Genomic DNA, 21,562 nt, shown 5'->3' on the forward strand with positions numbered 1-21,562 from the left:
CAAGCCAAACTTGATATTGTTCTAAGAAAAATAAAGTTATATTAATTGTATTTATAAACATATTTGCAAAGTATAAATATCATTTCAAATGCATTATTTTAAAAAATATTTATGTTCTCCAAATTAAAGCAACAACTCACTCTAACTCACCTTTTTTCTTTTACAACAACAGAATGGGGGGGGGAGGTCTTCGGGAGCTTACCCTTACTTTTCTTCTGAGAGACTTACCAGTATTGTTATCGGTATTACTTCTTGTTCTTAAAAGGTAATTTAATGGCTGTCTTATAGAACAACGCAAATTATGATGTTGCAGTTTTGATATTTGCCTGAGATGTGGGAGCAATTTTGTTACACCTGGAGGGGAATGGAAATCAGGAAATTATCTCAGGAACCAGTGGGTACTACTAGGTGAAAATAGCATGGTTCAGCTCCACACACTGTTCACATCCTTTAAAACAATGGGGGATATAAAAAGAAAACATTATTTGGGGGGGATTGCTGCTTTCAATTAAGGTATACATCAGCTTATGATTAGCAGCAAATTTTCTAACTATTGTTCTTAATAACTGTGCCGGTAAAGTTTCTAATCTAATGATTATTTGGTCTTTGTGTTTGATTCCAGCCTTGGACATTTACACACAGTGTTTGTAAGATTTTTGGCAAATCACTAATTCAGTGTATGCACAGTAGTGGATATATCAAATTGTAATTAACAAATATAATTATCTCCCTCCTCACTTTGAGGTGTTAAGCATTAAAGCTGTGTCAAGTATTTCACACCAGAGGCTAATGTATAAATAATTTTGAAGCACTGTGGAAATCACAATAACGTACAGTATGACTGGTACAGTTAATTGCAGGTTAACTTAAGTATTGTTTCTTTGATTTGAAGAATGTTTCTGTGGATAATATTTATGTTCCCTATGACCTCTTATGTCTGTTTTGCCTTTACTCCAAAATAATATTATGTAGATCTTTACTTCCAAAACATTCTGTACATACAGTGTTGTGTTTTGTACACTAATGCGTCTTATAGGCAAAAAATAATATGTATGGACTTAGGTGACCATTGTTCATTATATACAAGTGCCTTGAAATTAATGAATGTATACTTTTCAATCCTTAAGTTCTCTTGACCTGTGAACTGATATTTATTATGCCTTAATAATTTATGAATTTTGATGGCTCATCATATTTAAAGACCAATAAAAATGTAAATGGTGAACGTCTTGCCTATAAAAATAGTATCTCTTTAAAACTTCCAATCATATATCAGCAAAAACGTTTCCACTTTTGTATTAAAAATAATGTTAAGCATTGCATGGGCAGTGGTAGAGTGAAGCAAATAAGATTATGATACAAGGAAATTGCCGAATGAAATTACTTTAAAAGTGGTGTACTGTAAGTGTTTTTCAGTAATGGATTATCTCACCTTATCAGGCTTTTGAAAGTGATTGAAAAGCACCCCTATTTAGAAAAAAACACAGCCTGCATTTTAATCTCACTTAAGAGGTCAAATGTATTGAAGTCAAAAGTATCTAAAGAATTATACTGAATACTGTATTTGTAACTATTTTACAGATATTAAAGAAATATTTGAATTTTGTTTTGATTTTGATATTTTCTCAAAATAATTGTCTAACAAAAAATCTAAATAGATTTTTAAAGGATTTCACATTGTCACATCGTTTGTGATGACATTAGAGTTAAAAATTAAATCTAAAAGCACGTTTACAATTATGTAATTAATATAGTTTTTTTTTTACCTATGATTATTATTGTTGAAATCACTCTTCCCTCTAATCATTTGAATAGAGCTCAGAGCCTTCCTTGACACAGATTGACAGCTTCATAGCAGTGGAACTTGTTTTTTATTGTTTTGCATTTGAAAATGTAAGCTAAATCCTGCATCATTGCTCCGCTGACTTCCCATGATTCCTGTTATTATCTACTAAATAACAAAGTAATAGATATAGATAGATGAGACCGAAATCGCCAAATGAAAGAGCAAATAGGCAGGTGCTTGGGAGGATAATGTAACTATTTTATCAGAGTTGATCCAAGAAGGATCAAAAAGATTCCCCTATTGTTAGCACTCCATGCCGGATATCAGTAGGTGGACGTAATAGCCCGACAGTGAATTACTGAAAATCGGGTCTATTGACCCAGAATCACCGGAGAAACCAAAAATAATAACATTTTATTAATTCTAAATTGAAGTTAAAAACACATATACATTATTAAAAATCCCCATAGTGGTGTGGCGGATAGAGCAATTAATCCAGGTAGGTATATCTAAATATATAGTATCAGAAATGCTCAATTTTAACATCCAAAATATCCGTACCGGTTCCTACTCAAACCAGCAGTAATCTGAGGCATAAATGATTGCCAGTATCAGGTATAAACCACCAAGAATGAACCACAAAAGTGTCTTTTGTGTGTCACCTATTTTAGAGATATCACTCTGAAAACACTGATATAAATTCTCTAATGGAAGAATCAGCTGGTGTATATCTCTTGTAGTGTGATCAAACTACAGTCAAAGCGTCATAATCACAGACTCTGCATGATATTTGGTGACATACAGTAGTAGATAAAGGGTGGTAGTCCCATGTAGTGTATAAAGTTGTTACATACACACACACACACACACACACACAGTGTTACATACAGTATACCTAATACACATATTAACCCTTGGTGGGTATAGTATCTATTGCAGGAAAGTAACATTTACCAGTATATTTACCAGTGTATCTCTCACTGATATATCAGTGTCATACCAAGGTATCCTACTGATCAATAATCCCACAATCTATGTAGGGTATATATGTAACAGCGCTCTGTATCAAACTTATATTGTTGTGATAATCACAGAAGTAGTGTATCCATTGCAGGACAAAGACAGCGGCAGGTCATTTAAACAAAGGGGAGCTGCGGCCGATACAAGCCTGTCTGCGGCCTGAGTAGTAGGATGTCGCCACTCCGGATGACGTCACAGACGTGACGTCCTACGTATCCCGATGTACGTTTCACAGTCAAAGCGTCATAATCACAGTTTCTGCATGATATTTGGTGACATAGTAGATAAAGGGTGGTTGTCCCATGTAGTGTATAAAGTTGTTACATACACACACACACAGTGTTACATATACCTAATACACATATTAACCTTTGGTGGGTATAGTATCTATTGCAGGAAGGTAACATGTACCAGTATATTTACCAGTGTATCTCTCACTGATATATCAGTGTCATACCAAGGTATCCTACTGATCAATAATCCCACATTCTATATAGGGAATATATGTAACAGCGCTCTGTATCAAACTTATATTGTTGTGATAATCACAAAAGTAGTGTATCCATTGCAGGACAAAGACCGCGGCGGGTCATATAAACAAAGGAGAGCTGCTGCCGATACAAGCCTATCTGCTGCATGAGTAGTAGGATGTCGCCACTCCGGAAGCTATGATAAATGGTTATTAACATTTGATCTGTGTTGACCAATTTGGGCAGGTCAGCTTTATGTACATTCACTCCTACACAGTATATTTCACATATCACATTTTTTGGATTTAGTTATTTCACTTTAAACAAGGTCTGCATTGACCATTAGGGGCAGACCATTAAAGTTTAGTTTTACATTCCTACACTGAACCCTATGGGAAAATATTTAGAAGTATCTCTAGGAGACACAATATTTTGCATTAATAATATCACACCTTAGAATTAAGCACAAGACACAATAAATATGACGCTATTCAAATATATATTTTATCATTTTTATACACCATTTTTTATTAATTCAATCACAAAGATAACATGTTACACATTACTAGGTTATTTAAGTACATGATAGTCCCATTTCATTAAGCTCATAGTAAATAATCATTTTAACTTATTACCTAATAACGATCTTCATTTGTCCTAAAATACTAACACATACCTCAACAATCATCACAGAGTTCATTAGGGAATGTAAGATCAAATAAAACGTGCTATTTCCACAATGATTCCGGAACATTGTACTAATGCAAATGATCATCATTAGTTATTACAAGTTCATTCCACTTCCATGATTGGATTGGACTATAGGTTCATACTCCACCTCTCCTAGTTAAAGGTGGGCTGAACCAACACTCGATTATGAGTATAAATACTTAGCGGGTAGACCAATGTTTTAGTCTCCTCCCCCTGAAGAAGCGTGGTGAACACGTGAAACGTACATCGGGATACGTAGGACGTCACGTCTGTGACGTCATCCGGAGTGGCGACATCCTACTACTCAGGCCGCAGACAGGCTTGTATCGGCCGCAGCTCCCCTTTGTTTAAATGACCTGCCGCGGTCTTTGTCCTGCAATGGATACACTACTTCTGTGATTATCACAACAATATAAGTTTGATACAGAGCGCTGTTACATATATACCCTACATAGATTGTGGGATTATTGATCAGTAGGATACCTTGGTATGACACTGATATATCAGTGAGAGATACACTGGTAAATATACTGGTAAATGTTACTTTCCTGCAATAGATACTATACCCACCAAGGGTTAATATGTGTATTAGGTATACTGTATGTAACACTGTGTGTGTGTGTGTGTATGTAACAACTTTATACACTACATGGGACTACCACCCTTTATCTACTATGTCACCAAATATCATGCAGAGTCTGTGATTATGACGCTTTGACTGTAGTTTGATCACACTACAAGAGATATACACCAGCTGATTCTTCCATTAGAGAATTTATATCAGTGTTTTCAGAGTGATATCTCTAGGATAGGTGACACACAAAAGACACTTTTGTGGTTCATTCTTGGTGGTTTATACCTGATACTGGCAATCATTTATGCCTCAGATTACTGCTGGTTTAAGTAGGAACCGGTACGGATATTTTGGATGTTAAAATTGAGCATTTCTGATACTATATATTTAGATATACCTACCTGGATTAATTGCTCTATCCGCCACACCACTATGGGGATTTTTAATAATGTATATGTGTTTTTAACTTAAATTTAGAATTAATAAAATTTTATTATTTTTGGTTTCTCCGGTGATTCTGGGTCAATAGACCCGATTTTCAGTAATTCATTGTCGGGCTATTACGTCCACCTACTGATATCCGGCATGGAGTGCTAACAATAGAGGGAATCGTTTTGATCCTTCTTGGATCAACTCCGATAAAATAAATAACAATGTTGCATTGTGTCACTTCCCTTCTTCATTAGAAGGAAAGAAACTACACTAAAAAATTGTCCTGTCCCTTTTTCTGCTCAGCGTATTGGGAAGACCTCTTGTTCTTTTAGAATATAAGAATCCATGACAATATAAACGTTAATTACCTGCATTTCACATGACTTGGTTATACCTCCAGTAAATATGTATGTCTCTCTCTATCGCTCTTTCTCTCTCTCACACTATGCAACCTTGACACACGACGCCAGGCCTATCACGAGACTCCCTAGTAGGCAGCTGATCTCCGACTGCCCTGGGATTCCCTCTCCCAGGTCACTCACGTGACGAAACGCGTCAGGACATTTGCTGTGTGACCACGGAGAGACAGAGCTAATGCTTGGATCTGTCTCATTACCACAACAGCTAATTGCAGCCAATACAACTTTGGTTACAAGCTGCAGGCTGCCGCTATTGAGGGCACTAGAGGTCATCCCCTATGGCTCCACACCATGTGTGAAGGATCTTCTATGAGGCGAGCCAATGGAACCAAATGATTAAACGTCTTTTAATCAAGCTGTACTGGCTTTCGATTTCGCTTGGTGATGCCATCCGTGTAGCGATTTAAGGGGCGATTCACTAAGCAGTGAGCTTTTGCGTCCGATTTAGAAATTTGTAATCCCACAATAAAAAATTAAGCCAGATATGTGATTCACTAAGAAGTGAAGCACATTTGGTTAGGTGCGGGCAAAAACATGCCTGATAGCGCAAACTGTTTTTTTTCTCTGCTATCGTGCTTAAAAATCTAAAGCGCGATAGCTGATAGAAAAAAAAGCAGCTTTAACAGCTGCATGCAGATGCTACGTCTCCAGCATGGCTCTTACAGGCGATCGTACATTAAGAATATTGATTTTGATCATAGTATACATGAGCAGGGGGTCTCCTGAGCTGAATGCATGGGTTTTTGCCTTTGGGACCCTCTACTTCATGAGATACAGCCCCCATTATGGGGTGCCGGTATCCCCTTTGCTTTTAAAGCTCCTGTGTCACATGATCGGTGGATTTAAAACCTGCTTACGGCGACTGAGTTGTTCCGACGAGTCTGCAAGATGATCGCAGGCATTCATCTGATTTACAGCAAGCTGAGAGCTGCGAGGATGAGGGAATAGCTTCATAGTGAGGCTACTACACAGCTGACAAGAGCAGACGATTCTGGTGATATTCGGCTATAAAGACTCCAGTCCTCCCGCTCCCGTGGTGAAAAAATGCTACATGCCTTTATGTTTTAACACTCTTGTAAGTGCATGTCCTATCATTTGAGCATTCTCCCTTTTAACAAATCCCCTATTATATTACAGATTTATGCTATGGAGCATGTATGTATGTATGTATGTATGTATGTATGTATGTATGTATGTATATATATATATATATATATATATATATATATATATATATATATATATATATATATATCAAGTATGTATATATGTGTATATTTATATTTAGCCCCTCAACCCCCCCCCCCAAATCTCATATAGGGTGTCCTAGGGTGTCTCAAGCTCAGGCTACATGTCTGAATGTGGTGCGTACCTGCTGGCAACAGGAGGGCCTGAGTCTCCCGCTGTGACATTGGGGACAATATCAGAGGACAGGTTTCTGGGGTTGTGCCTTCATTATCCTCAATGGTTCCGCGCCTCCATCTCCTGCATGCCCCAGGGATATGGGGTGGAATCCCTACAGTAGAATCCCCACCAAGGGATCAGAGATTCCAGTCTCACATACTGTCTCTTTAAATCAGGACACTTTATTCGCCTCCTCAAACAGCAGCAATCACGTACAGGGTATACAGCCAGCTGTCCTCCTTCAGGATGTCCCCCCTGACACGACTCTGGGCCTAGGGCACCCGGAGTGGGTCTAGCTGTTCCCCCACCCCCTATGCAGGGTGGGAGGTATTTGGTCCACCTATGTCCTTATAGTCTAACAGCTTCACTCCTCTCACTAGCTAACTCACACTCTGAACTTGTTCTTCTAAATAGGAAATGACACTGCCCTAAGTAGCTTCAGCAGGCACCACCCCTGTGTCTCTTGATTGGACACAGGGTCAGGTGACCCACCTTCACTGACAGTGCAATGTCTGAAGCAGGGAAAATCCATGATTACTCCTGGCAAACCTGCTCTTAAACAGGAATTACTGCCAGGAGGAGAGCAGAAATATAGCCCAAACCACACAGGACTACACTCTCCCTCAGGTGGAACCCAATGGTCCCCACTTGGACTTAATTTTGCTGGGCCATCCTGCAGGAGAACAACCTGTGAAAATACAAACCTTGCAGTTAATACATTGCATACACAGACTGTAACACGCAGATTGTGACATACAAAGGGAAACTCCCAACATGGAGAATCCACTACTACTAATAATGGAGGGGATCAGGCTTCCTTATTTCCAACCCATTCTCCGGCCTGTACACTATCTTGTGCCTGTGCTCCATACTCTCACAAGGGAACATATTCTCTCTTCCGTCTGATATGCAGAGCTACTGCACTTAATGTGTAAGTATTCAATGACAGCGTCTCTGAGCCAGGTGTCCCTCTGATCTTCTATCTCTTGCATGATTGGCTCTGGTACATATGGGATCTCATACCCATGAGACTGTCTGTATCTTGCCACAATAGCTCTATCAGGTCTGGTTAACTTTGTCAATTTTCTGTTCCCAGCCTTTCCTGGCAGTACCCAGTATTTAGGCTCCTCAGTCACAATATCATCATATAAGATGATGAACCTTTAGGTGTCACTACTTTCTGCATGATCTCTCTCTATCTGTTATCTAGTCCTTCGGCAACCTCCTGCTTAGAGTAAGTGCCTACATCCCACCAATGGTCTACTACATCCTCCTTGATCAGTATGAACCTCGTGCGGTCCATCCCTTTATCATACCCCTCGAATAAGGGTGCCGACCATTTGTCTCAGTGCTCATACAGTATGAGGATGACACACTCATACATTCCTCTGAATCAGCTCTTGAGGACACACCAGATGTCTCCCTATCAGTGGAGTGTGAACCTTTACATTTCCCTCTGATAATATGTGTGTATACCGTGGGGTTTATTCTGGGTGCCTTAGGACTTACAGGACCCTCCTTGACAGAAGACAGGGACTCTCTTGTCCTACCTCTAGGTACAGGGTTAAACACAATGGGGTTAGGTACAAGTATATGACTCGACCAAGGTATCTCCCCATCAGAACCCTCATGACTCGAAACCCAATCCCGCCAATCAGTAGAAAATGTGGGCATCTTACTTGACTTACTCCACTAGGACCCGGTGGTATAGAACGTGACAGGGCAGGGGCAGTGGCCGGGGTAATGGCGCTAGGGGCGATGACCATATGATCGCCATAGTCCATCACAGTGTCTCTTAGTCGGGCTATGCCGCGACCTGTAGATGCTCTCTTTCTGTCTCTGGCGGTAGCATGACTGGCTCCTCTCTTAGCCATTTGCGCTTTAAATCTCTTAAACTCCTCCTCCAGACCGGCTCTCCTCAAAGAGTCGATTAAGGTTTCCGGGCCTCGGCTCCATGTCGACCCGGAAGTGACGTCATCATAGGTCATCACGGAATCTTCATCCACCTCTTGGTCTCGCACTGGAAGTGCGTCACTCACCGGAAGGGGCGGCGGTTGACCTTCGGGGTCAAGGATGGGCAGGTAGACCTCCAGACTCTCTCTCTCTACAGGTTCCTCCTTCATCTCGCGGAAGTAAGGGGGTGGAGGAGTCACCTTACCGCTCTGCTGCCTTGCGATGCTCTGCGGTTCCTCCAGAGCAGTCTCGGGTCCCATCTCCACCACACTGGGAGTCGCCACGGCCGAGGGACTTCTATGCGGGTTCAGGCCGCACCAGTCTCCGGACTCACCCGCTGCATCTCTCGGGTAAGTGGACTCTGTCTTTCACTGCTGGGGTGGTCCGCCAACCTGCGCATCACCACTGATGACAGGCTGTCTCTCTCGTCGGCCGATGAGGACGGCAATGGCACCTCCGCTGGGGAGCCACATCTTGTCCTCCCTGCACCGCCAGTTGATATGGGTCTGAAGCGGGCCCGCTCCAGTACCTCCACTGCGGTTGCTCTCCTCTACATCGGGGCACATCTGAGTAGCTTGGCCTGGGGTGATATATGGGACCAGGGCAGCTTTCACATCCGCCTCCTCCACTTTGATCGGTGTCACTGGAGAGGCCTCTTGCTATGTCACAATGGTAGTGTATGGCTCGGTAGGCCAGAGATAGAAAATGCAACACTGTTGGCACCATGCTATAGTACTTGGTGCAGGCCCGGATGACCTACATTGTATGCACAGGCACTGCAGTTACTCGTGGTCATCAACCTCCACAACCAGAAGCCTCCTGGAAGCTGATAAGTAGTCACACTCAAATCAGCCATCTTTTGTGCAGGGGTTGATTCAATCAGCTTGCTTGCTCAACAAAAACTCCTTCTCTGTCGCCAGCCAAACAAGAGTGAGGTTTCTGAGTCTCACGTCCTGCCCCTCCTTCAGCTTGGGACGAACGCTGATATTGGCTCTCGGCGTGCCCCCTCCCTCTGGTGGATGGTAGAGGTGGGGCACTTAATCTCTTTGAGTGACGTGGGCTCGTCCTTTGGCCTGTCACTGCACAGGTGGGTGGTGCGGTCAAAGCTTTCCCACGCTTCACTCTTTTAGCTGGGGTTCTGGTTATGGCGCCACACCCTTCCACATCTCTCTCCACATCTCTCGCACAGTCTGCTTGCACGCAGCATGTGTGTGATCTAGGCTTGGTGGTAGTCACCATTTTGAATCTGCTACATCACATGCTGCAGTGAATGGCATCACAGTCACCATTTTAACCTCCTCCATGCACGGCAGAGCACATGTACCTACAGCCGCCATCTTTAGTGAACCCACTAAACCCACAATAGCGCTATACTCAGTGCCTTAAGTGCAACTCGTTCCTAGGTACTCACTACACTCAATGTTAGCTCTAACCAGTGATAAAAATGCATGGCATACTCCAGGCTAGGCAGAACGCTCTCCTTGTACACCGCACTCGCTGACGGTTCATTACAAGCACTCTGTGGTTTACATTCTGGATACCGGCTAGTGTACTCTGACTTTCCTATAGTACTTTGGCGTCAACTTACTTTTGGCCACTCAAAGTGCAGATTTTGGCCACTCAAAGTGCAGAAGTTCCTGTCCCAAGTTAATCAGGCTACCCCCTAGGCATCCTACACTATCTGCCTCTAGGCGACTAGGATAGCTATAGCCGAATGTACTCAGATCTACATCACCCTGTTAGGGCACCTAGGGTGTACTTTGCAATAGAACAGTCCCTCCTGACTACTCCTAGTCTTCTCTAATGCCCTTCTTTCTGCAGCACTTCCTCTGAAAGTATACATACTACTTCCAGTCCTGCTTCGCTGAAAACATGTCTTGATCATCTCAGCAGCACCTCCATTTGTAGCCCCTCGACCCCCCCCCCAATCTCATATAGGGTGTCCTAGGGTGTCTCAAGCTCAGGCTACATGTCTGAATGTGGTGCGTACCTGCTGGCAACAGGAGGGCCTGAGTCTCCCGCGGTGACATTGGGGACAATGTCAGAGGACAGGTTTCTCGGGTTGTGCCTACAGTACGTTCTCCTCAATGGTGCAGCACCTCCATCTCCTTCAGGCCCCAGGGATATGGGGTGGAATCCCTACAGTAGAATCCCCACCCAGCGATCAGAGATTCCAGTCTCACATACTGTCTCTATAAATCAGGACTCCTCAATGTAACGGATTGGGGGACTCGCTCTTCCCAGCGTGTCCCCGTCACCTTGGTCCCTTCGGCTAGCCCTTCCCTTCCTCTGTCTTCGCGTTCCCTGCCCCACTCCCTTGCGGCACGCTCAGCGCGCTCCTGTTCGCAGTCCGCAAACTTGCGCGGTTCTTCCATTATGTGCGCGTGTTCCCGCTCCCTGGTCTCCTGTCAGGGGACTCGTGCCCCTCGGCGTGCCTCCGTCCCCTCACCTGCTTCCTCCGCTCCTTCTCCCTCTCCTGCCCTTCAGCCGAGCACCTCCTCCGCGATGCTTTTCCCACGCTCTGGCACTCGCGTGTTGCGCGCACGTGTCCGCGTTACAGGGGGAGCGCGCACCCGCTCTATTTACCAATCCTCCCCTGATACTGGTTCCGCCTCTCAGAGTTTACAGGCCATTACCCTAGATTACCTCCCTGTCTCCTCCCCTACTCTCACACACCTATCCCTGCAAGCTCCCAGACAAATCCTTGCTGCTCCTCCCCTTCCTGCTATTTGTCCTCCCTCCTTTATAACCCCAGTCTGCCCTCTGCTTCCTCGCTCTGCATAGCTTTCCTGTAGCTCCTGTGTGTGCAGTGTCTATGCCAGCTCCCTTGTCTATTTCAGCTCTGGTTCCTGTCTCTGCCCTTGTTTGGCTTCCCTTGGTTTGAACTTGAACTCTGCTTTGGACTTTGACTATGCTGCCTTCTCCTGCCCTTGAACCTTGGCTTCGGACATTACTACGCTGCTTTCTCCTATCCCTGGACTCTGGCTTTTGGACAACTACCTTCCGACGTCTGGCGCCCCGGGCTCAGCAAGTATAACGTTAACCCTTTCTCACCAGGCCCGGCAATGCAATTACCACACTCCGGGCACGCACTCACTGCTGTGGGTGTGTGTATACCCTTACCCACCTCAGTACTGGGGACTGGCCAGGTCTGCAGGCATACAGGCGTTACATTATGCAGAGACCAACATATGCAGACCACCCTGAGGTAGGCCAAGGTGTTACTTTGGAACACTGGCAATTCTTGAGCAATAAACTCACTGATGTCACTGAGAAACTTTCTACTCTATCCCTCCGGGAATCTCCTGTGACACCACCTACCCCAGCCCCGTTACCTCTAAACAATCCGGGATCACATATTCCACCCCCCAACCGGTATGACAGGGACCCCCTCACCTGTCGTGGATTCCTGAACCAGTGCAAGGTCCAATTCGAAATGTCCCCATCCCACTTCCCTACTGGTCATTCCAAGGTGGCCTACGTATATGCCCTGCTCACCGGTGATGCCCTTGCTTGGGCCTCTCCCCTCTGGGAACACAGATCAGACCTAACTCAGGATTATCACAAATTCCGGCATGAGTTCCAACTAGTTTTTGATACACCGGTACGTAGGGAGACTGCTGCTTTCTCTTTATTTCACCTTTCTCAGGCTCGTAGGTCGGCTGCAAGATACGCGGTGGCGTTCTGCACCATCGCTGCAGAGATGCAGTGGAACGACGAAGCTCTTGCTGCAGCTTACTGGCATGGATTGTCTGATTCTCTCAAGGATGACCTTGCAGCCCATGCTGGCCTTCATCTCTCAAGGAACTCATCGCTCTCAGTATCCGGATGGATCAGCGCACTCAAGAACGACGCAACAAGCATCATCGTTCTCGTTCTCTCTCTTCCATGCCTGTTTCTCTAAGGTATCCACCACTGCCCTTTCCCACGTTGGACGCTCCCGAACCGATGCAAATTGGTAGCCAACAACCTCGGGCCGCTGAGAAAGCACGACGTCAAGAGAAGGGTCACTGCTATTACTGCGGCTCCCCTGAACACCAACTTCGCCAGTGCCGCTTGAAACCAGGAAACGGGAATGCCCAGTAAAGGTAGACGGGCTTCTACTGGGCACAATCTCTCCTTTCCCCTCTCTCCCTAAGGAATTACCGAATAAGTTATTTCTCCCCATAACCCTGGTGGCTCCTGGTCTCCAAATAGAAGTTAAAGCCTTCATTGACTCCGGGTCTGGTGGCAAATTTCTTGATCACGCCTTCGCTTGCAACAACCAGATTCCACTAGTCAAAAAGAAGTCACCCATCGGCCTCGAGGCCATTGACGGTCGACCTCTTCAACCAGCATTCATCATTTGGGAGACCATGCCACTTACCTTGACCACCGCGGATGGTCATACCGAGGTAATAGTCTTTGATGTTTTCTGCTCCCCCACTGTCCAGGTTATACTGGGATTGCCGTGGCTGCAGCTTCACAACCCGCATATTGATTGGACCAATGTTTTGCCGATCCAATGGGCTGACTCTCCAGAGAAGTTGGTTTCTCCTCCTGTTGCCGTGCTAGCGGGCCTCGACACCACCTCATCTTCTTACTCTCTTTTGCCAAAGGTATATCTTGAATACTTAGATGTCTTCAATAAAACTCAGGCCAAAGAACTAGCTCCTCATCGCCTTTACAACTGTCCCATGCAGATTTGATTCCTGGAACCATTCTCCCCAAATCTAAATCTTATCCCTTATCTGTGCCCGAGATGGAAGCGATGACAGCCTACATCCAGGAGAATCTTAAGAAAGGGTTCATCCGGAATTCTACCCCCCCGCCGGGGCAGGCTTCTTCTTCGTTACTCCTTGACAAAGAACTACTGTTCGAAACTTGTAGTAGGTTGCTCTCCTCCATTTGTTGGATGTTTTCACATCAATAAACATTTATTTTTGTTATCCTGGGACCCACTTCATTGACTGTGCGCCAGTTTCCTCTTTTCTCTACAGCTATCCATATCTACCTGGCTGCATGTCTACCAGGAATCCAAAGGACCAGTGCAATATGTAAGTATGTAAGTACTTTTAACACTTTGAGGGGGACCATCCCCATTGGAGGTATTATGGGGGTTTAGTGCTTGCCCCTACCTCAGGTATCTTTTGGCCCCACAGAGTAAGTACCGCCCCCTACTCTTTAGTATCTATATATACCCTACTCTTTAGTATCTACAATATACAAGTGTCCTTGATTAAATACTAATCATGTACGGTATATATAGATACTAAAGAGTAGGGGGCGGTACACTCCTGAGGAAGTCACGCACCCTATTGGCGAAACGCGTAGAGTGGTAGCCGCCCTGAGAGGAGAGAATCTGTAGCAGAACTTACAGACCCGCGACCGGAAGTGACATATCGGGACTAACCGGAAGTGACGTATCGGAGCCAGCCGGACAGGACAATCCACCTGAGAGGGAGCTCCATGCAGAGACCCATAGCGCATCCTACAACACCAACGAATCGGACAGGAACAACATACCCCAGAGGGAGCCCACGAGGGGGAGGGTCCTAAAGAACGGTGTCCAACGCAGAGTCCACACCAGAGGTAGAGAGTCCCAGAGAGTGGTGTCCCACGCAGAGTCACACCGGAGGTGGCGGGTGAGCCTGAAGCTAACAGCTTTCTCTCCTTGATCACATTGAATGTGATACATGCATGAAATACTTGTTTTTATTGTAAGTGTTCATTTTTAACCTCATAAAGTCGAAAAATTTTATAGTACTGGTCTGCACTATGGTTATCTTTTCTTTTGCATACACATTGCTGCTGAGCTGAGATTTGGAGTCTCCACATCCATGGTTGAGAAATTCTACTCGCTGAGACCATTGTGTCAAAACTGCTTGTTTTTGACTTACATCTTGTAAGTAGGCAACACATATGAGCCAAGATTCATCATAGATTTTACACACCAGTTATAAAACTGTCTGCACTTAGATTGTTTTTTTGTTTTATGTTCTATTTCCCTTTATGCTCCCCCTGGAATGCAACTGGAGAGTGCTTATTCATGTTAGGCCACCAAAAGGTCCGTTTGATGAGATCTACAGTTCATTTGTAGCCTGGATGACCAGCAGCTCTAGACGAATGTCCCCATAGAAGAATCTTGTGGCGGAAACGCAGAGCAGCGTACAACCATCCCACTGGCACCTTAAATCTCCTAGGGACATGAGCTTGGGCTTTATTGATTTCGTCCAAGATATCAAAATTGTTGGAGGCAGTTCCGTCGGAAGTTCCCTCATAAACCTTGGGAGGATCGTCCGGAGTCCGATCCTCAAGGGGGGGACAGTGTAACGGATCGGGGGACTCGCTCTTCCCAGCGTGTCCCCGTCACCTTGGTCCCTCCTGCTAGCCCTTCCCTTCCTCTGTCTTCACGATCCCTGCCCCACCCCCTTGCGGCGTGCTCAGCGCGCTCCCGTTCACGGTCCGCGCTCTTGCGTGGTTCTTCCATTATGCGTGCGCGTTCCCGCTCCCTGGTCTCCCTTCAGGGGACTCGTGCCCCTCGGCGTGCCTCCGTCCCCTCACCTGCTTCCTCCGCTCCTTCTCCCTCTCCTGCCCTTCAGCCGAGCACCTCCTCCGTGATGCTTCCCCCACGCTCTGGCACTCGCGTGTTGCGCGCACGTGACCGCGTTACAGGGGGCGCGTGCACCCGCTCTATTTACCAATCCTCCCCTGATACTGGTTCCACCTCTCAGAGCTTACAGGCCATTACCCTAGATTACCTCCCTGTCTCCTCCCCTACTCTCACACACCTATCCCTGCAAGCTCCCAGACAATCCCTTGCTGCTCCTCCTCTTCCTGCTATTTGTCCTCCCTCCTTTATAACTCCAGTCTGCCCTCTACTTCCTCACTCTGCAAAGCTTTCCTATAGCTCCTGTGTGTTCAGTGTCTATGCCAGCTCCCATGTCTATTTCAGCTCTGGTTTCTGTCCCTGCCCTTGTTTGGCTTCCCTTGGTTTGAACTTGAACTCTGCTTTGGACTTTGACTACGCTGCCTTCTCCTGCCCTTAAACCTTGGCTTTCAGACATTACTACGCTGCTCTCTCTTATCCCTGGACTCTGGCTCTTGGACAACTACCTTCTGACCTCTGGCGCCCCGGACTCAGCCAGTATAACGTTAGCCCTTTCTCACCAGGCCCGGCAACGCAATTACCACACTCCGGGCATGCCCTCACTGCTGTGGGTGCATGTTATACCCTTACCCACCTCAGTACTGGGGACTAGCCAGGTCTGCGGGCATACAGGCGTTACACTCAAACAGCAACAATCACGTACAGGTATACAGCCAGCTGTCCTCCTTCAGGATGTCCCCCCTGACCCCACTCTGGGCCTAGGGCACCCAGAGTGGGTCTAGCTCTTCCCCCACCCTCTATGCAGGGTGGGAGGTATTTGGTCCACCTATGTCCCTATAGTCTAACATAGTCCATGTCCCTATAGTCTAAGGCTCCACTCCTCTCACTAGGTAACTCACACTCTGAACTTGTTCTTCAAAATAGGAAATGACACTGCCCTAAGTAGCTTCAGCAGGCACCGCCCCTGTGTCTCTTGATTGGACACAGGGTCAGGTGACCTACCGCAATGTCTGAAGCAGGGAAAATCCATGATTACTCCTGGCAAACCTGCTCTTAGTTAAAGAAAAAACGATTGCAACAGCGCTTACTTGTGACAATGTCCTAAAATATGTGAACTATGTAAAAAAATGTGTTTAAAACAAATAACAGAAGCAAAGTTAAAGTCTAATTGTAATAACCAGAATATAGATGAACAGACAGCTTGTTCATAGGATTTATCCCAAATGTGATTGGGCTATATGCTTTAAGGCAATGAGTGTTTAGTGTCTAAAGTTATCCCCAGCTCAATAATAGATAATGAGCCCGAGGCTGGATACATATAGTGTAGTCCCTATGTGGAACTGAGCCACAGTTCTGTCTGTAAATTTGCTAATGAGCAGCTAGCAACATGTGTGGCAGCTTCAAGGAATAGAAATGCATAGGCTAAAATCTTACTATATGCGGTTGCCCACTAATATAGGACACACTGATCCACGTTTGTAGCTCAACATTACTTGCTGTCTCTAAAATAGTGTGCTTCACAAACTCACCCAGCACCCATATTATAAATGGGCTGAAGCTTATACTGTAATTACTTGGAGGCAGTGAATATGTCAATGTCTATAGCTACAGAAGTCCACAAAACAATAGTAGATAACAAGCCAGAGGCTTGAAACATATAGTGTAGTCCCTGTGTAGAACTAATGCACAGCTCAATCTGTTGTGAGGCTGATTAGCAGTGTAACACCTACTGATAACAATATTAGGCTATGATGCAGGCAGGTTGTTATACTGTAGGCAGTTTCCAGCTCAATAGTACAACCTGTCTCAGAATAGTATTTTTGGCAGATTAACCCAGAGCCCATATTCATGAATGGGCTAGAACTTTAAATAACTGGGTACACTTATGCCACTTGTAACAACTCCTATAGAGAACAGTAGCCACACTTGTACATATACTTAAAAATAGGTTAGAACAATGTGTGCGTGCCTGTGAATGATGGTGCAGAAGCGTGCATTTCGTGTAACAAAATGCTTTCTCAAGGCTGTGTAAGTGGAGAAGGGGGTGTCCCATAGCAAAAGGGGAGGTTTTATAGCAGCATCTCACAATCCTATTGTTCCAAAATTCCCAATGTACTCCACACTATGTACATGTCTTTTATTGCGTGGATAGAAAAAACTGTTGGTGTTCAATGCACTGAATAACATATGTGGATAACAGCTAATTCACTCCATGGTAACAGCATACTAGTTTTGGTTCCCCACCTATAAGTAGTAGTTTGTGAGATAGCCATAACATACTTATTTGCTATAAATAGACTAAAAGTGTAACTAGAGTGCATACTGTATTACTTCGCTTGATTCCATACTTCAGTACAGCACAAGAAGGTGAATGAGTTGTTATGGAGTGATTGGGTAAGTAAGTTCTTATTTTAATTATCTATGATCAAATTATGCCATATAGTAGGAGAGTAAAGATGTGGTAAACTGTAAAGAGAACCCTTCAAGTGGACTTATTAATGCCACATTTAAGTCCACATGGACTACCTATACAGTATTCTGCCAGGATTTAAGTCCCCCCCTATCAGAACTAGAGAGATATGAGGTATTCTATATGATGCTAACCTGTTGGCATATATGTGAGAGGAAAGGAGATATAGCCATATCTGTACTTTTATTAAAAACAATATGTACAGGGGAAGAGATACTCTTATAAGTTCAAATGAAAGGAGTAAAAAGAAAGCTTTCTTTGAGTCCATTTGGTGATAATGTGTTTAATGAATAAATCCATTTTGCTTGTTTTTGAAGGAGCATGGTGTCCCAGTCCCCTCTTCTCGGTCCGCTAGAGAAATGTTTGATACCAAGGAATTTGATGGCTATCAGATCCCCTTGATGGCAGTTGTTGATATGTAGAGTGAGAGGTTTGTTTCCTTTATTACGAATGGTACCTACAGTTTATGTTCCAGGACCTTGATTTTCAGTGGACGCTAGATTTTACCAAAGTATATTTTTCCACAGGTACAGACTCCTTGGTATATGACTCCTGAACTCAAACAGTTGATACATTTGCGGATCTGGAAGGATTTAGACTCATCCCAGTTTGTGAATTCTTTAGTTATCTTCATATATTGTGGGGAGGAGAAGGGGCGCTCGAGCAGTGACGTCATCAGAGTGAGACGAGGCGCGGCCACGAAGCGGGGATTCAAGCCAAGTCTTACCTCCATCTTCAGCACCCCGGCACCCTCGCACGCAAGCGGACGGCACGTTGTATCCTGTGCATAGGGACTAACGGCATGTGAGTGTACTGTTGTTAAGCCCTGTATTTTTTATATTAAATGTTACGGTATCATACCATTGGTTCCTTTATTCTTTTCCTCCACTCTGGGTTGTGTTGGTGAGAGGCCTGTATCTGAGAAGAGGGTGCATCCTGCCAGACACCTAATCCAGAATCAGGCAACTGGGGAGAAGTTAAAGTTACCTTTTGATGCCTTTTTATATCTATTTTTAAGTAAGTAGCTGGCAACGGTGGGGGAGTCAACGATTGACCAGAAGTACTGCGCAATGGTTGATTTGTTTTTTATACCATTATAGATCTGATTCAACACCATCAAGGACTCTGAATGCGATTGGACTTTGGGTTTATTATCCTTATCACCGATCATTTTGGACTTAATTTCCCTGTCAGGTTATATACCAGAGAGTGCGCCAAGGACTTTTCTGTCTGTTTGTTATTGTTTTCTGTTTGTATGCCATTGCTGTACACTCCTTGTGGATAGGTTTTGTTTCTATATCCTTAGGCAGCCGTTTTCTCAGTCTGTCAAAGCAGTCTGCAGGATCCACCATTTATATATTGCTGTACCTTGTAGTGAAGATTCAGCATTTAGATCACTTACATATCACCATAGTGTATTGTTAAGTTAGGCTATTAGGTTGAGCGCTTAGTATATGTTTTAGTTTAATTTTTCACCACCACATTTGTATCCATTTCACATATCAGCAGCCAACCATTATTTAAAATGTCACTTTTTTCTAGTCGAGCACTTCGTAGTTGTAATTTAGATAGTTTTTTCACAGACGACACAGAGGTGGAAAACATAGATGTTGACACTGAGAATCTAGATACCCTATTTAACAAAGTAGAAAAACTCCTCCCACAAGAAATGAGGCAGATCTGGGAAGTGTTAACATTGAAAAAATATGTAGAACACAAACGGATACCGAGAGGACTTAGGGTCCTCAAAGTACCGACACTAGAGATAGAGAATGAGGAATTCATGAAAGAGTGGAATCATCTTCTCGACTCATGTGCATTTGGTCTAGTCAATTTGTCTATCCAGTATAGAACTAAATCCGTAGATGTTTTGGACAAAGAGATTGTAGAAATCCAAGAGAAATTGGGCCACTTCTCTGAACTCAAAGAGTACAAAGTACTAGATGAAAAAAATCACACAGAGGATAGAAAAGCTGGAGAAGGAGGTCATTAGTTAAAAACAGAAAAAAATTATCAGGGATAAAAAGGACTATGAACAGAACAGACAAAGGGACTGGAAATCAGAGAAGAAAATCCTTATTGTAGAGGAAACTCCCATAGTGGAGAATAAAACTACACCAACCAATAAGGGAATGAAATCTAAGGAAGAAACAAAATCTAAAAAAGATAGTAACCCAATAATAAAACCACCAAATAAAAAGGTAGTATCACAACGCCCCTATTTGGGAGCCCGGCCACAAGCACCATTTAGAAATGGTCCAAGTAGATATCATAATCCGCCACAGGGAGGGTATACTAATGGCCATGGTAGATATGAACATCATGAATATTATCATGATGGACCAAAGGAAAACCATAGAGGCTATGACAATGTTTTCAGACCAAATAATAGTTTTAGACCTTACAATATACTATCTAGAGACCAAGAGAGTAATCAGTATCAAATGTCCTTTTTAGATCACGACAGGGATTAAGACTTCCCTCCAAGGACAAAACAGTGAGACAGACAACCTAGCAGGGAGACAGGATACCCCACGATCTGCGAGACGCAAAAGAATAGAGGATTCAGAGGAAAAAGAGGAAGGAGGAGGAAAGAGAAAAAAGTCAGACCAAACGAGCCACCGGTAGAGGTTAGCAATGTGTTCAACATCAGTGATTATAAAATCTCTGAGGTGGAGGAGAGGGTCCTTTCGAAGGGGCTCAATTTTTCCCCCTCACAGAGACCTAATATGTTCGATCTGTATATAGACACACAAAAATTTGTGAGACGTCTAACCCTCAAAAAGTACTTTATGAAAGACGCTGTAAGTAGGGAGGCCATCCAGGCGAGCAATAATCATAGTGACATCCAGTAGATTCCACCAAATAAATTCAAAAGACCTTCTGTCTTTTATCCTAAACATATTAAAGGCCACTTTATAGATACATTTACTGAATTAGTTATTCAGGACATGGTGAAGGCAACTAGTGAGTTTAGATTTCAGAAACAAAATTTAAGTAAACTAGAAATAGATGCTGTTAAGAGTCTAGAGAGTAACACACAAATTGTAATTAAATCTGCTGACAAGGGGGGCGATATTGTCATCATGGACTCGACGTACAGTATTACAATTGTATAGTGGTAAAGTGAACACAGGCGCAAACAAATAAAAAGTGGACACTAATAATAAGTGACTAATCAAAAACTTAAATAAGTGAAAATTTAAGTAAATACAGTTTCACCCCTTGCTCTGGAACCCACTGGAAGGGGTAGTCTTCACTCTTCCCCCACAGTAACAGCAAAACACACAAAATCCACGGGGAGCATGGGGAGTCTCCATGTATTCTTTTTAAACGTGCAGCCCAATCACCTGAAAACTAGTGCAATTGTATAGTGGTAAAGTGAACATAGGCGCAAACAAATAAAAAGTGGACATTAATAATAAGTGACTAATCAAAAACTTAAATAAGTGAAAATGTAAGTAAATACAGTTTCACCCCCTGCTCTGGAATCCACTGGAAGGGGTAGTCTTCACTCTTCCCCCACAGTAACAGCAAAACACACAAAATCCACGGGGAGCATGGGGAGTTCTCCATGTTTTCTTTTTAAATGTTCAGCCCAATCACCTGAAAACGTATTACAAGACAGAGTCCATGAGAATCTTAAGTGATCCCACCACATATAAAAAACAGCCATGTAATCCATCGGCAGAGTTTAAGATAGACCTAAATAAATATTTGCACAAGGGATTCAC

This window comes from Ascaphus truei, chromosome 10 (assembly GCF_040206685.1).
Source record: "Ascaphus truei isolate aAscTru1 chromosome 10, aAscTru1.hap1, whole genome shotgun sequence".
NCBI lineage: Eukaryota > Metazoa > Chordata > Amphibia > Anura > Ascaphidae > Ascaphus > Ascaphus truei.